This window comes from Ursus maritimus, unplaced genomic scaffold, assembly GCF_017311325.1.
Source record: "Ursus maritimus isolate PB19 unplaced genomic scaffold, ASM1731132v1 scaffold_4, whole genome shotgun sequence".
Taxonomy (NCBI): Eukaryota; Metazoa; Chordata; class Mammalia; order Carnivora; family Ursidae; genus Ursus; species Ursus maritimus.
In genome coordinates this window covers 70,105,591-70,121,039 of record NW_024426552.1, presented here as the reverse complement: position 1 = coordinate 70,121,039, position 15,449 = coordinate 70,105,591, and the positions used below count along the sequence as shown (strand labels likewise).

General features: G+C 49.9%; 1 protein-coding gene and 1 long non-coding RNA gene across 4 annotated transcripts in view; one reads left to right on the top strand and one right to left on the bottom strand.

Annotated features, from left to right (window-relative positions):
* Positions 1-9,246, top strand: part of LOC121100418 — a 36,081-nt gene extending 26,835 nt beyond the window's left edge. The window contains exons 2-3 of one of the 2 annotated variants that reach the window (XR_005832205.1): positions 8,694-8,833; positions 9,121-9,246. This is a non-coding gene — a long non-coding RNA (uncharacterized LOC121100418). Of the gene's footprint in view, positions 1-8,690; positions 8,834-9,120 lie in introns of both variants that reach the window. The other variant, XR_005832204.1, reaches the window with a different exon arrangement.
* The window catches only part of XXYLT1 (xyloside xylosyltransferase 1), a 214,194-nt gene that overhangs the window by 125,147 nt on the left and 73,598 nt on the right, over positions 1-15,449 (bottom strand). The gene's annotated exons all lie outside the window — the stretch shown is intronic.

Genomic DNA, 15,449 nt, shown 5'->3' with positions numbered 1-15,449 from the left:
CTTATGATTCCAGAAAAACTGATTCATTTGTTCTTGTTCTCTTTTCCTTTGTGGCACAGAAAAAGAACATGAGTTGACGTCTGACGTGAATGTTTTGAAAAAAATAAATGACACTAGGTGACAACCCAGCAGCCCAGGCCAGAGGAAAGTGAAGGGGCACCAGAGCCAGGCTTCTCTGGCCCTACGGGAAGGCATTGCAGGGAAATGGGCTCACCCAGCCCTGTGGACACTGCTGCCTGCCTGGCTTCACGCTGCCCACCACCACACGCCAATGGGTAATAAAACTGCTGCTCGCCCTCCTGCACTAAAAACAGCAATAACAACCACCCCAACCGAGAGACCAGGAAAGGTGATGACTCGGGGGTCTGGGGGTCAGCAAGCCCTTGTGGTGACTTCGCTGTCTCCCAGAAAGCTGCCCTCCACCAGGAGTGGAGAATAGGGACAGGCCACAGGACAGAGCCTCAGGGCACCTGCTGCTCCCAGAGGCGGCCCTGGGGAACAGAGAGAAGGAACCCAATGGTGACCTTAGAGAAGAACACCGTGTCCCAGGAGAAAATGTCTCAGAATGAGAGTTGTAGCCATCAAGAAGCCACGGTGGGGAGGACCCACAGCACACACATCCCCTCCAGCCATTTTTCTTTTCTTTCTGGCCACCTCCTGTCTCCCAAGCTCCCACGTCCAGGGTCTCAGACGGCTCCTACACACAACAGACAGGAGCACTAATGAGACAGGGACAGGAGGGCACCATTGTCATCCCAAGGAGAGAAAGCACATCATCATAGCTTCTGTCGACGAAGGGGTGGAGAGGGACAAAGGCGTTTGGCCAAAAGATGGGGAGGCCTCAAGGATGTATGGTGGTACTTCTGTAGTATTGACTGGGCCATGGAGGAAGGGGAAATGTCATCCTCATGGCCCCGGGGGGGGGGTACTTTCAATGACACGAATGACAGCCACAGGGAAGCACCGTTTCTGTGAGTGGTTTTTAAGTGCCCAACATTGCACAGGCACGGGCTTATTTGTCCTAACCACCCAAGAGGCTGAGTTATTCCTATGTTCCAATGAACAAACAGGCTTAGAAAAGTTCAAAACCATAGCCCAAGTTCCTACAACAAGTAAGTGCTAGAGCTGGGATCTGAACCTTGGTCTGGTGCATGTGAAAGCCCAGCACTCCCTTTCCATCAGAGCCTGATGCCCCTCTGATCAGAGAGAAGCTCCCAGAAGGCAGGTCGGCACCCGTGCCACCCACACAGGGGCACACAGAAGTGTCAAGGGCCTTGACAGCCTAAAAGCAGAGCAACAAGCCAGCCAGATGTGGAATTTAAGGGAAGTCCTCTACATGCAAACAGTTTCGCTAGAGCTAAAGAAACTCCCAGCAGCGGAGAGGCCAGTCAGGCAGCCGGTCGTCTTCCTCGAAAGCCTACCATGTGCTATGTGTACTCCCTGGTCTTTCAAGGTCACGTAACTCCAAACTACTCTACGAGGAGCAGCCCAAATGCCTCCTTACCTGCCCGCCCGGATGGGCCCTGGTCAAGGTCATGTGCACTGACACCGGTGTGCCAGCCTTGCCACCTTGGCCAGAGAGAGTGCTCCTTGAGGGCGGGAATGGGCTGGGAGGGCAGAGTTTGGGGACATCAGAGGTCTCCTGAAGAGATCCAGCTCCTTCATTTGGGCAGAACCCTGGCCTCGTCTTAAACAGCCCATCAATAAATCTGAGCACCTTCCCTGCCCTGTAGGGACTGGCTGGGAGTGAACCTGGAAAAGGTCATGTGCAGCCCTGAGACACAGGAATTTGAGATGCCTTCATAGCTTTATAACTCCTCGTTTGTAAAGTACCTTATTTTGCTAAAAGGTGCTGATACTTCTTTCAAGAGGGACCTCACTAAATGAGGTGAACTGGCTAGGAAGGCATTGACTGCTTCACACCAATGTGAAAGGACTGGCCCAGTTACCACCTTTCAGGCTGAGGCCGGAGGATACTCCCTTCTATTCTGGGAGCCGACAGCCCTCCGTGCAACCTGCGGTATCGTGCGGGCATCTGTCCAGATGGTTCTCTTATGTAATTATGAAGTAAGATGCCAAGTTGTAAATGTGGCTGCTGGAAAGAGGAAGACGCCTACCAGGAAGGCTGGAAGTGATTAGGGTGAGATTCTCTTAAAGGGCCCTATTCATCTGGCCTCTGGTCCTTGCTGTAGTCCTCTCTCTGCAGGAACTACATTGGCGGGGGGGCATTATCCTGATAGGCTCTTCTGAGGATGAGATAAGACTGGTACATGGCAGGGACAGCCACAATGATGGTCCAGAGAGGATGCTGGTTGGAGGACAGCTGTAATGACAGCACTTAGGACCACTGAGATTTAAGGAATAAGTGAGTGACAGAATTGACTTCAAAGCAAAGAGATGAGATCTATAAAGCATGGGGAAGAATGTCTCATAAAAAGGTCAGACATTTATAAAACTCAAAACAATAGCCAGCACCCAGGCTGGTTGAATGCCTACCATGCCAGAATCCCATGAGAAAATGATTAAAAAAACAGAGGACAGAATGAATCTAGGATAACAGATCTGAAGGAAGAGCCAATCTACCCATTATACAGATGGGGAAACTGAGGACCAAAGAAGAAGTGGGCCTTGTCAGGGGTCACACTGTTGAGCTAAGTGGCAAAGCTGATCCCAGAACTCAGGTCTTCTGATTGTCTAGCTAATGCTCTCATGTCGGTCGGCACCCCCCTGCCACTACCCACTCCCAACATGGGCCATAAACTCCTCAAGAGCAGGAAATATTGTGGCCAAAATAATACAGCCCAAAGGGCTGTGTACAAGACTTGCCAGGCACCCAGTACAAGGAGCTCATGGAGGACCTGCATATCACACCGTGAAAACGTGAACCTGAAGACGAACAGTAGCAGCTAAGAAAGAAGACATCTCCGTGATCCACATACTGTGTGCCAGTTTTGGGGAAAGTGCTCTCCATAGTCTCTCATTAACAGCAGGCAGGGATGTTAGAAAACAAACAAAACCAACAAATCTTTACATTTCTCTAAGAACACACCTTGAGCTGTACAACATTCAAAGGGGGGCAGGAGCCAGACTTCACACCCAGGAACCACCCTCGGAGACACAAGCTCAGTGCCTGGTGTGAGAACGACAACCAGTGGTAAAATACTGTCCCCCCTTCAGCGCCCCCCCCAAGCCATCTTCTGTTCTGGCTGGACCTGTACATTCCTGGAAACATGGTGCTGTGACGTCCAGTTAGCTGGATGAGGGTTCTTCCAATCAGCCCCTCAAACTTACAAATCTTGCCATGTATGTGTTTAATCACAAAAACAAGAAGTGAAGTGTGTCATTTTCTCAGGTAGAAGGAAGCTGGCCCATGTGTTAGGAAGAGTCCTGTGTGGGCATCCAGGTATTTGAGGAACACCTTTGTGCGGGGCATTGTCCTCGGATGAGCGCCAGTGCTGACACTGGCTGGCCAGGCCCCTCGGGAGATGACAGAATGCAGAGGAGCTCCCAGCAGTGTCACTTCACGGGTCAGCACTCAGAGCTTTAAACACTGCTTTCCATGCGGGACGGTAGTTGGGCAAGAGATCGGGCAGGCTGAGCCGGGCCATTTCCGGAAATGGAAGAACGGTGGTTCCGGGGTCCTGGCTGAAACCCCCAACCACAGGACTGATAAATGTCTGACCATAAGACGGGAGCCACTGATGTAGGACAACCAAAGTGGGAAAAGACGCTAAGAATCTAAGTCTGAGACATATTTCCTCTTGAACTTCAACTCCAGCGGGTAAAGTAAAAAGTGTGGCACCATCTTCACAAGAGGCCACATCTGCTCACCTCACCCTCTCACACTCCAGTTTCAGGCTTACAAAACGGCGCCACTTGTTTCTAACAAGTTGGAAAAGGAAAGACAAGACTAAAAGTTCTGGCTAAAGATGCAGCTTTCAGGACCTAGAGACCCCGTTATCACCTATGACCACCCTGGCCCTGGACAGCACCGAGGAAGTTCCTGACTGTCCAGGTGCGTGTTCTCAGGGTTCGGGAGGCCCAGCCTGGATGCTGCTGCCTGAGGCCCTGAGCACCAACCTGGCGGGGCCATGGGGCCGCTCCTCAGCACCAGTCATTAGAGAAGGCAACACGCGTGGCCTCAGAACCAGCTGGGAGCTTCCCAAGTCAACATTCCCCTGTGGAAAGGCTTGAGACAGCTCGTCTTCAGCCTCCAATTAAACCAGTCCCAAGGCATGTCATCTGACCATGGATGGAATTACAACCCAGAGTGAGTAATTAATGATAGCCAAAAACAAACAAAAGGGGGAAAGAAGCTTCCTCTCCTCTCCCCGCCTTCTCCTATCCCCAGAAACATTTCCTGGTAGATGCATCTTTACACGCATAAACACCACACAACAAAAGAGACCAGGAAATTATGACAAGACAGACATGCTTGGGTAAGCCCTGGGCCTCCCACCCTGGACAACAAACAGGCCTTCTCTGAGGGGCAGATCAACCATGCAAGCACCTTCTTTCCCTTTCTGTCTTGAAAGAGCGTCAGAGCTTCCCAGAGATAAATATTTATAACACATCAGAAAGCTTTCAGCTCAGAACACCAGAGCTAGCTTTCCATGAACCAGGACAGGGAGAAGGGAGAAGGGGACACTGTGACAACCCGGGCTCCGTGAGGTGTCAGAGGCTGAGAATCTGGACATGGCTGCTCGGAAAGCAAGCCCGATTTCTCACCGTCCGCCTGGAAATACGGCAGCAACGTGTCACCTGCTTTATTAGCCTCTGGGGCCTCTTCGTTGCTGTTGGGCAGGACTTCTGGCTTGCAGGAGCTGAAGGGCACCTGAACGGTTGCCTTAGAGACCTCCTCTAACTGTAAGAGGCCCAGGGCCCAGGAGAAGCTGTTTTGAGGCCCAAGGGACAGGCCCAGTCCTGATGCGCCATGCAGCCACAGCAGACTGGCTTTTCCTGCCACAGGGTCTCGGGCTGTCAGGTAGACCCACCAGCACAACGCACAGACCCCAGCTGTGTCCCCAAGGGCATCTGCACTTGGAATGGGCTGTGGTGGTTCTCAGTTCCTACAGAGATCTTGGGTTATTTCCCAGCTGGACTTTTCCCTGTGCCTTCAAAGCCCCCTTCTCCACTCCCTCCACCATGTAAGGCCCGGCAGCAGGACAGTTCGCTAACTATGGGGGAAGCTGCCACCAAGCGGCACGGTGGAGCACACCAAGGGCCCAAGGCCTTGGGTACAGACTTCTGGGGCTCCTCCAGCCTGGTCAGCCAATGGGCCTCCCTAGGAGCAGAGAGAGGGGGTGTGTGTGCCACGCCCAGGACAGGGTCTTCCACGTGCTGACCCGCCTCATGAACTTGCGCACACCTCTGCTGGGTGGGCCTTAGTACCTCCTGTGTTTGGATGAGAAACCTGAGGCTCAGAGAGTTCGGGCAACTTGTCTAAGGCAACCTAGCGAAGAAGCGTCAGAGTTGAGATCACAGACTTCCTCACTTGATAGCGTGTTGGATCCATCACACAGGGGTTTCCGAGAAAAGCCTTCAGACATCCCCGAGTCCCTTTTAAAACCCCCCTATCTTTAAACACAAGAAAGGCTGCCACATCAAGGGTGAAAACATCAGACAGCTCCAGGCCACCCTGGCGTGCTGACTGGGACTTCCGTGGGCAGAGAAGGGGCTTCCACTTCCCATAACCACCTCCCTCAAGACCCCTACCAACAGTAGGCTGGAAAACTCCTGGGGTTCCCTTTCATCGAGTGGAGACCAGTGGAGAAATGTCAGGAAAAAAGGGGTTTTGTGCCACAAAAGTTGAAAGGAAGTTTTCAATGACAATAGCCAACCTGTATAAAATGTATTATTATATTCATGTAAGCATCCAAACACGCCGAGATTGGCATGATTGCTTCTGCTTGACGAATGAGATGAAGTACGGTAACCAGGATCACACAGCTGGCAAGGGGTGGAGCTGGGGCTGAGACTCACATGGAATCTGCTGGGCTCTAAAGCCCACGCTTGCTCTTCACCCCCACGCTACCCTACCCGCTGGCCCCTGGATGGCCACGGACACAGCAGGCTCGGGTCTGCCTCTCCCTGGGCTGCTCTGTTTTCACGTCAGCAGCCGGCCCCTGCCTCTGAGCCAGGGAAGGGAGGAAATGGAGTTCCTAAGAGTGATTTATACAACCTGTTAGCAGCTCTGGTAAAAGGTTTGGGGGCCAAGGGGTTGAAATTAATGACCACAGTCAGTTTTATGTATTAGCTATACAACAAATTCTTTCTTCCAGCCCTCCTCGCCCCCCCTCAAAATTAAGCAGGGAAAACTGACTGTGAGCTATGGGCCGGCTCTCACATTCTTTATAACCATCAGCTCCTGTTTTGTGGACAAAAACAAAACAAATTATTATGAGAAGACAGTTTTTGCTTCAGCACCAGTGTAACATGCACCTCCTCCCTCCCCCCTCGTGCCTTCGGTGACTAGGTACATAAATCATATCCTTTAGGATAGGACAGAATTTATTTCCAACTTGGCTGAAGAACTTCAGGGACGTATATAATATACGACAACACATACAACACCTGGTCTCCATTTTCCTCTCGCTTCTATTGCCAGGATGAAATTACAGCTCAGGCACTTCTTTGTGAATTTCAATCTGCAGAGGAAACTGGGTTTTAGATCTGGAAAGCAGAATAGCCCCCTTTCTTTCATTTCTACGGCGTAGATGTCCATGGCCCCTGCTGACCTCTCCACAGCTTATAGCTCCCTGGGGTCTGCTAGAGATTTTATTCTTTATCTGCCCTGCTTCCTATTTGGGGCACGGCCGCATTCTCACTTTGTTCACCGACCCTGAGACTGACGCCTGGTCTCTGCTCTTCACCAGCGGGCTTTTCTCACAGACCCCTGGGGATGGCAGCTGTAGCAAACTATCTTCTCTGCGTAGAATTAACAGGTGTTTTCTGAAAATAGTGATGCGGTTACCATGGGTCTGCCCGGACGGTCACAGATCAACTTTCCAAATTGCTCACTCTGAGGTTCTTTATTGGAATTGTGCAGGCTCCTGTTTCTAATCTCCCCTGCCCTCTCTTCTACCTCCCCCAAACACGCTCTCCCTCTTTCCCAGCATTTGAACCCAGGTCACCCTTGTGGATTCACTGTAAAATCAGGAAAACTAACCAAGCAGCTCCCCATCCCCATGCTCTGCTCTGCCACACACTCGTGCCTCTGGCCCAGCCAGCTTGTCAGGGCCTGTCCACCGCAGCCCTGCCCCTTAGGCTTCCGCAAATGACAATGGCAACAACAGGACTGATTGCTTATATTTTTACAGCACCTAGCAATGTTCAAAGTGCATTCCCAACTCACAAAACTCTTGGCTATGCTTCAGCTCATTTAAACCTTTCAACAACCCTCCAGGGTCCAGGTGCTATAACATAAGATGTCAAGTAACCATGGTCTGAATAACACATAAGGCCAAAGCGAAGTCATCCAGGGATTATAGGGCTGCTTTGTAAAGCTATCAAAGGTCCCAGCCCCTTCTATCTTTCCATTCTGTTATCCTACGTCTGGTTTCCATTCTCAAGGTCACTGAATGGTGCAAGACAGCTACTGGGGCTCCCATCAACCTGGCTGCATCCCGACAACAAGAAGGAAGAAAGGGAAAGGTCTCCTCCCCTTGTCCCCTGCAATAAGGCAGACCCTCTCAACAACCCTCCTGGAAGGCCCTATTTTAGTCACATGGCCACACCTAGCTGCAAGGGAAGCTGTGAAATTAATGCATTTACTGGGCATAATGCTGCTCCCAAATAAATGGGATTCGCTCATAAATGAAAAAGGAGAACAGACAGACAGCGGCAACTAGCTAGCAGTCCTTCCACAGCTGGCACGTAGTAATTCCACCCACTCGACAGATGAAGAAATAGAGGCCCAGAGGATTAAGTTTTGCTAAGGTCACACAGTCAATAATGGCAAAATAGGAACCAGGAGCAAGTCGTCTGACCCATGTCCACATACTCCTTTCTTGTTCACAAAGTCCTCTCACCGCAGCAGAGCCGCTGGCATGCTCCTGCTGGCACTCCTGTCCACTCACCTTCCAGACCTCTGCTCAGCCCTCACCTGCTCCTCGCTGGCCTACCACTGAGGCTGTGCCCGCTGGTCCTGGGCTGCCACCCTGAAGGACTCCTGTCCTCCCTCGCCGGCCTCACACTTCCCTTCCAGCATGGCTCTCCACCTGGTGTCCCGACGTGTCTCTTGGAATCCAGACATGGTCACTAGTAAGGTGAACCATGCCAGAGTCCAGAGAGCTGGGCAGACCCTCCGAGCAGGATCATAATCCCCAAACGGTCTCTGTAATGCCATGGGAGTTCTGTGAGCACCATGCCTCCTCGGGGGCGCCTGTGCAAGGACGGCTGCCACCGCTTAACGCTGTTTCTGGCGACAGGCCTCTCGTGTGGCCAGCATGCTGTTCCATCCTGGCGCTGAATGCACACTCCATGCACACTGCCTGGTGGTGTGCTAGGCCAGGACACTGACCAAGGGTCCCTGATGACAACACCGATGCAAGCACAGACAGTTTGGCTGGCACCTTGGCCCTCTCTTCCACGTCACTAAGAAAAATTGTATTTTGGCCATTCTTCCTGGTATGAACGGGGAATCCTTTCCTCTTTCCTGCGGCTGAACTTCCCGAGTCCTTTTCACCCAGCAGACTCATCCTTCCCTCAGTGGGGTCCTGCAGCCCACCCTCAGAGGCCCAGCTCGCCTTCTGCCCCCTCTCCAGCTGTGCACAGCAGAAGGACCTGCGACCATGACAGTGGCATGCACTACTGAGAAGTTTGCACAAGGAGGGTAAGTGCAATCAGGCGGAAAACTGCCAACTTCCCCCCCCCCCCAGGAGAAAAAGGCTGCCCTCGGCAACATAAGCGAGTTCTCCCAGGACTGTGGGGCAGCCGAAGGGAGAGTGGCCCTCCATCATTCCTTGTGCCCAGAAATCCACAGCACGACAACTTTCACAGAGAAAAACCAGTTTCTCATAGTAGGAACCCAGAATACCTTTCTGAGATTTATATGTGAAGACCTACCCATTCCCTTACCTTCTGCATCAGGAGAAAAAAATATGGTTTTAATCTTTTCAGGAGCAGCACCTGTGGCCCCGTGACGGTTTGCAGACGGACTTGGCCAATGGTCAAATAGCTCTTCAGGCTTCCTGTCTCCTGAGCCAGGCCTCTTGCCAAAATGTCATGTTATTTTACTGATTCTTATGCTACATTAAAAAAAAGAAAGAAAGAAAGTGAACTATCTATCATCACCTATAAAATGAGGTTCCAACGGCCAGATTCTGAGCTAGGTATTTTTATGTATTTCACCTCATTTAATCCTTAAATGTAGGGTTTATTGTCTTCATTTTATGGGTTCTCCCACCAAGACAGTCTGCATTTCAATGCTTTCATCCCTGTTTACCAAGGTTAAGGGGAACCCCACAGGAGCCTGAGTCTGCTGGCTACTAAGAATTACCCAAGAACAGGGAGAGGTCACAAGGCTCCATTCTAACTTCCATTTAAAAGACAAATCTGCCTGCCCATGGAGAGGGCACTCAAGAAACCCTCTTTCTAACTTGTTCGCGTTCCAGATTCTACAGTAGAAAAGATTGTCTACCAAACTGTACCTAAGCACTAATTAATTCATTTGCCTGTTTCAATTAAATTTTAATTTCATTTAATCAACTAGTTTCTATTTTTTAATTAAGTAAAGGTTAAGTTATTTGTTTTAATTTTTAATTAAAGACATAAAATAGAATGCCAAACTGACATAATTGCCGATGATAGCAAAAAAAAAAAAAGAGAGAGAGAGAGAGAATTTAGGCTCTAAAATATTTCAGTATGTATTTCCTAGGAATGAAGGCCACTCTCATGACAGTACAACCACCAGGCCCAGGAGATTAACACTAATACATCACTGCCATTTAATCTATAGCCCCATTCGAAATTTGCCAATTGTCCAAAAACAAAATCTGTGGATGACATACAGTGGTCCGGTCTCTTCCACCTGAAGGAGTTCCGCAGCCTTTCCTCATCTGCCATGGCCTAGGACAATCTGAGGAGTACAGGCCAATTATTTTGTAAAGCCCCCTCGATGCGCATTTGTCTAATGTTTCCTCGCGATCAGATTCAAATTATGCATCTTTGTCAAGAACAGCACAGAAGCAAGGCTGTGTTCTTGCTCGATCACATCAGAGGCACAGCAGGTCAATCTGGCCCATTATCAATGATGTTAATTTTGATCATTGTGAAGTTACCATTTGTTCTCTACAACAATAGCATTATGGGGGAAACATTTCGGGACTATGAAAATATCCTCTTCCTGAACAAATTTGTGCCTGCTCTGGCTCAGCATCCATTGACTCTTCTCATCTGAATAAAGGATTACTATAATGGTTACCACCGAATGCCTTCTTTCCCTCTGGGTTTATTAACTGGCATCCTACTGTAAAGAAGAACTTGCTGGCATCCCCATTTATGGCAGGTCGTGCCAAGCAAATTCTTCCCTGACTGGAAGCATCAGGGTTGGGGTCGTTGGGACTTTAGGTCCATCTTCCAAGCACCTGGGGGGTAAGGGGGCTGGGGGACAATGACCCTCTTTAAAAACCTCCAGCAGCACCAGGCTAGAGGGCCCTTGAGCATTCTCACAAAAATAATTGAAGAGAGAAGCAAGTATCACAGAGAGTTTCAGAAGGCAACACCACCCCACCCCGGCTTTCCTCTGTTTTGTAAAACAAATGAGGCACAGGCTCTACCTTCTTTAATGAAATGTGACTTTAGGAAATTTAGGCAAGTGTGAGTAGACAGGGCGTGGGGTAGAGGCCTGGCTCACGGGTCTGACTCTGCCTTACACCCAGCCTTGAGCAAGCCACCTCCCATCTGGGCATCGGTTCTCCCAGACTATAGAGACGGGAGGCTTAGGACAGATGACCTCCCAGACCCTTCTCGGATCTGCCACCCATGATTCTGAACAGAGGTGGCCCTTTTCCCTCACTCATAACCTAGCAGCTTGTTCTCAGAAGAGCACAAGATAAATAGATCAGGTACAGAAGACAGGACTCGCTCCGTTGACCTCCGCTGTGCCAAGCCAAGCAAGCCATAAAGTCCCCACTGTGTGCCAAGTGCTAGGACAGTGTGGAAGAGGTTCAGAAATGAAGGACATTGTTCTTAGCCTCAAAAATTGCAAATATAGTAGCACTTTCATGATACATTCTCTGCTGCCCCCACTGCCACTGCTGTTTCCAACATTCCTCATGACCATTGTTCATGGTGATAAATATTACATACGAAACTCACATTGGTTTAGTACCTACTACGTGCCACACACAAGAATACTTTTAAATCTCCCAGTTTCCATTTAACAAATGTAGAGAACGAAGGTTTATAGTAACCAAAGAACTCACCCGAAGTCCTACAGCTAGTGAGTGACAGAGCAGGAATNCACATGTCAGGTTAAGTGCTTCTAGAGTCTGAGTCCCTTTAAACAGGTTTACTTCGAAGTCGCCCACACCCATGCCACTGTATCTGTTGCTGATAACAAACCACCCCAAAAGTTAGCGTCTTCAGTCTATGCTTATCCCTCGTGGTTCCGTGGCTCAACGACGCCTACTGGGCGGTTTTCACGGGGGGTCTCTCTTGTGGGGACAGTAAAAACAGCGGCGGAGGCTGCCGTCGGCCAAAAGGCTGGGCCAGGCTGGACGGCCCTATTACTCATGCTGCCAGCAGTTGCCGCTGGTTGTCGGCAAAGAGTGTTCCACTGTGCTGTCCACCGGAGCACTTTCATGGGGGTTTGGCTTTGCCCAGCATGGCAGCTGGATTCCAAGTGCTCCGAGAGACCCAGGAGGAGAATGTGCTGCTCCCGGGGACTGAGGCTTGGAAGTCCTGCTGCGTCACTTCCACAGTATCTTCTCCATCAAAAACGAGTCACAGGGCCAGCCCAAGTTCCAGGAGGGGGACGACATGAAGCTGTGGGTCTGGGAGGCATGGCCGATGAGGTAGGTCATCTTTGGAGCCCAGCTGCACAGACCCTCGGCCCATAGTGGCGTTACAGATATTTACATTTCTCTAAATTTCTACCATACGTACGAATTCTTTTGTAATCACGGAAATAAATTAGTATTTTAAAACACATAATGTTATAATATATAATATATGATTATCAGTATGTCAAACATATCCAAAGTTTTATGTACTTATGTGTATATACATATATACACATATGAGACTGGAAGAAAATGTGCATTTTTTAAAAATACTTCAAATCTTCTCAAAGTGGACATTGTATTGCTTTTAAATTAGAAACATTTTTAAGGGGATTAACTACCTCATAGATATAATATATCTATTTTCTGGCAACATGTATCAGATTTGAGGCATCTAACCATAACCTCAAGATTTTTTTTAGGACTCCTTCTCAAAGTGGCTAGAGTTACCCATTTTTATAATCTATGTAGTATCAAGTCCGTCTAGAGACTTCTGCCTTCTTCCTACTTCACCACAAGGTAGCTTTCTGGATTTCCAAAGGCATAAGAAAAGAAAAGAAAAGAAAAGAAAAGAAAAGAAAAGAAAAGAAAAGAAAAGAAAAGAAAAGAAAAGAAAAGAAGAGAAAAGAGAAAAGAGAAGAGCAAATGACAAGCTGGGCGTTACTCTCATCTGATTTTTTTCCTGTCATTTATGTAAGTGTATTTGTGCTACATTTTCCACATCTCCTCTTGCCAGCTACATCTTGGAAATTCAAGGCCAATGGCATGAGCTTTGGGTATCTCTGCAGCTTAGAAAAACCCTCAGGTCTACTGTGATGAGTCTTTCTTTCAGAGGCCAATTTGCATTCTCAGAGCTCCAGGCCTGGAGGAATCCAAAAAAGAAAGAGCAGCCCACCGAGGACTTAAGATCACAACCTGGAAAGTTCAGTCAACTCTCTGCAGCAAAGGGGTTAGCCTGAGGGGGAGCGAGCCCTTCCTGTCGGGTAAATGACTGAGAGAACCTCACCACGGAAAATGGGGGCTGAAGGTAAAGCTGCCGCTGTCCCAAAACAGAGAGCGCAACTGAAGCCCACCCTCAAAGCAGGCCAGGGGCCTCCCTCTGAGTCATGGCACCAAAGGGCAGTGGTGAGCCTGGACTGGGCACTTCTGGAATTGAGTACGGGGCAGGAGGTGTCAGGAGTGGGACTGAGTTCTCCCGGCAGCCCCGCCCCCCCCCCAAGGCAGGCAGGCTGTGCTCAGCCCCGCCCCGGGGTCCTGCTCCCAAGCCCACCAGCAGTAGCAGCTCTGGGAGCCTAAGAGGCTGATTTGTTGAGTCATTCAGCACTATTTTTACCCAGTCACTTTCCAACCATAAACCCACATTTCAAATTTCATTGTTTGGGGTGGATTAGGAAATTCAACTTGGCCTTTCTTGTGGTTTAATTTCCTGCATGCCTGTATGAAGGAAAAACTTGAGAATTCCTATGGAAACATGGAAACATGACATTTTAACCTTTTCTTGGCAGGATGGTGTCCAGATTTTTGGTATCTCGACTGTTGTCCACACCTGCAGCGCTCTGATTCAGCAAGGAGGCCTTGACCTGCCCCGTTCTCTCCTCTACCAAGGCAGATAGTTTCCCACATGTCGGTGTTTATGGTCTGGCTATTGGAAGACGAGGTCAGGGCAAATTTGTTTATGAATATTCCAGTCCACTGTTAAGAGTTGAAGCTGCCTCTGTACCATTCATGTAACAGTTAATTGTGACACTCTTAGTGATTAGTGATCAACACCCAGGTACGGAGTTTGGTTAACAGCCAGTGACAGCAGAGTTGAACAAGCTTAAAACGATTCCCAAACGATTTCAATTATAAAACCGGGTATGACTCTGTGGTCATAGGAACAGCAAACACATACCAAAAGAAAAAGGAATGTTCCTTTTCTGTGGAAGCCAGGATGAGTCCTGTTTTCTTTTTAAAACACATTCACCTCCACTCCTATCTTAAGTACAGTTGCAATGACTGCTAACTTTAATTTCTTTGATATAAACAGTCTCTAAAACTTCAGGGTCTTCCTAACCACCCCAAACACTTCTAGCTCAGGCACAGCTACGATTTTCTGTTCAAGGATGGAGCCCTCTTTTCAAAAGGAAAATCCAGAACTGCACCAAGTGTTCCTTCTGCATCTCATGAGAGGCTTGACATGCTATAGAAAAAGCAAAAAGTCGGCGTTGCCAGAAGTACACCACTTGGGAGTAGACACACCCCCAGAGGCTGACAGTGTGAGCACAGTCCTGCTTTCCCTCCCAGGCCAGGGGCAGCCCCGAGCTAGGCCCTCTGCTCGGCCCACCAAGCCCACACAGGCCGGCAACGCGCTGCACAGTTCTGAGACTCGGAATGCCTTTCCTACTCATGATGGATAACTTTGCATTCTTTTGATCATCCAGCAAATATTTATTAGCCCCCTGCTGTGTGCCTGGTGTTCCAGCCACTGCAGATAGAGCAGGGAAGACAGCCCAGGGCCCTGCTTTCACGTCACTCCCAGTCCAGATGAGACGACTGCACACAGCAGTACATGCTGAGGAAGGGGGTGCAGCATGATAGGTGAGGGGCAAGCTGGGGAGCAGAGAAGGCCTTCTGCACAAGCAGCATTGAGCTGAGACCTGGACGATGGGAAAGAGAAAAGCCAAGATCCAGGGGAAGAGAGAGCAGAGGGAGCCACTGGTGAAAAACCAGGGCTGGCCTTTAGCACGTTCGCATGAAGGGGGGGAGGTGTGAAAGTTGTGGCCAGAGTGCAGGGTGGGCAGGCATCAGACCCGCCAGGGGACTTTAGCAGGGCAGGAAGGTGGCCTGACTGGGCAGCCTCCCCGCTCTGCAGACCTGGCACTTCTCTGTGCCTCTGTCCCCAGCCAAGGGTCCTGGCTTTGGACGTGCCATGCCCCTCAGGCTCCCCGGCTCTTGGGGCTGTGCCCTCAGCAGTGAGGGTGCTCAACTTGAGAGCTGCAACAGAGCTCCCCCATCTAGGGAACGGCTTCTGTCACCTAGTTTCTAGGGGGCTGGGGTCTGAAGACAGAGAATGCAACTGTGGTTCCTCAACGAAGGCCATGAGAGGAAGGCCTAGGGACACAGGCACGCTCCCCTCCCCAACACCTCCCTGTCCTTACAGGGCCGGTTCTGGTCCGGCCTCAGCTCTCCTTTGTGCTACTGCCAAAACAGTTCCTTTCCTCTCACCGACTGGGCCAGGAAAGCCACGCAAACCAGAGCATAATGAGGGTGGAAAATAGCACTGTGGGGCCCCTCCTCCACCCCCGCCCCACACTCACATCAGTACACAGAAGGACTCAGGTTCAACGATCGATTATCGAGAGCAGGGAGACCAGAAAAGTGGCCATAAAGCCCTCCACGCAGCCCGGCAGCCACCTGTAAAGAAGTCGGGTGTGGGGCAGGGGTGGGGGTTAATTCGTTCAA